General features: G+C 39.9%; 1 pseudogene; it reads left to right on the top strand.

Moving 5' to 3' along the window:
• Positions 1 to 265: 265 nt before the first annotated feature.
• Positions 266 to 1,683, top strand: part of LOC102827644 — a 2,770-nt pseudogene continuing 1,352 nt past the window's right edge.

The following is a 1,683-nucleotide window of genomic DNA, read 5'->3' as shown; positions in this document are numbered from 1 at the left end:
ATCTTACAGCACCACACCCTAAATGCAGTCCCCCACCCCCCACCCTGTCTTCTTATCATCATCCATAATTTTAGTTCAGGTATTCACCCAGTTTCACTGGAATTAAAATGCTTTAGGTCATCTGATTTATCTTCAGATTCAAGCAAATCAGGGGTACAATCAACTCTGGCATAGTGACTGCTTTACAGCTGGCACAGTCTAACAATGAAAGGGATTGGTTCAAGAGCGATCATCTTTATGACCTCATTCGAACTAACAAAACGCAATGGAGGTTTGCAGATGAACTAGAGCCTTTGGAAAGCATTATCTTTTAAGATAGTACCCAAAAAAAAAACTATATTTCCACTACCAGTTGTGGTGGAACAACTGTGCACAACTAGAAAACAAAATATATAAATAACTGATTCCAGACATCACAAGATAGACATTGCAATACAGAACGGTCATCACTGAAACAAATGAGGTGAGTCCAAATACTGCAACTTTCTGCACAGAGACATGTCTTAGTTATCTACTGCTGCTGTAACAAAAATACCACAGTGTGCAGCTGTAAGACACAGATATTGATTACTCACAATATAGGAAGCTAGAAGTCCAACTTCAGAGCACCAGCTTTGGAGCAAGGTCCTTATCTCTTTGCAGCATCTGCAGGCCCAGCAATCCTTGTAGATCTTGTATCTTGGCATCAAGCTTTCCCTAGATCTAGGACCTTCACAGTAGTATAGGGACCCCAGGTCTAAAGGGAACATTCCCCTCCTGCCTCTTCTTTTTTGGTGGTAGTAAACTCCTCTGCTTTGCTTGCCTGTTTAATCTCTTTTATATTTTATCTCAACAGAAATTCACTCAAGATACAACTTAATCCTGTAGATTGCATTTGGCCTCGTTAACATCATAGAAGTGATTATTTCCAACACATAGGATATTATCAAATCTCATCATGAGATTATTAGATCTCATCAAGGGGGATTACTACCGCTTAACGACCAAATCATTGAGGATCTAGGCCCAGGCAAGTTGACACAAAACCTTAACAATCACAGACATTTACCAGACATTGACACAAGGAGGAGGAATCCAAACAGAAGCAGAAGTCTTAACAAGCTGAGAACACAAGGATCAAAGTTCAGGGAAGCGAAAGTGACTGGAATTTTTATGGAATACCAGATAGGGGGAGTTGCATAGATATATTGGTCCAGAAATTTACATGGAATTGCCTTGAATGTTTGACTAAATTATAAACTGTGAATTTATAGAGTGAAACTACACAAGAGTAACTACTGGGAAAGAAAATTAATGGGGGACCTTAAGTTAAACAACTACCAGAGTTTTCATATTGTTAGGAGACATTTCAGTTCCAACCAATCACAGTGAAGATACCTCACTGTGCATTCACCATATTTACTAGACTTCCCAGAAGGCAACAGAAATTGGGTTTACTGTTGTTTGCCTTCCAGTTGACTCTGACTCTATGGAGTGACCCTATAGAACAGAGTAGAACTGTCTCACACGGTTTCCTTGGCTATAAACTTTATAGGAACAGACCATCAGTTTTTACTTCTGCTAATCAGCTGGTGGGTTTAACCGCAAACCTTTTGGGTATCAGCCAAGTGCTTAACCAATGCACTACCAAGGATCCTTGGACTAGGAGTTAGCCCTAAAGCTTACCCTGTTGTTGTTGTTGTT

Source organism: Chrysochloris asiatica, unplaced genomic scaffold (genome assembly GCF_000296735.1).
Source record: "Chrysochloris asiatica unplaced genomic scaffold, ChrAsi1.0 scaffold00069, whole genome shotgun sequence".
In the NCBI taxonomy this organism is placed as follows: Eukaryota; Metazoa; Chordata; class Mammalia; order Afrosoricida; family Chrysochloridae; genus Chrysochloris; species Chrysochloris asiatica.
This window is presented reverse-complemented; position numbering and strand designations above follow the sequence as displayed.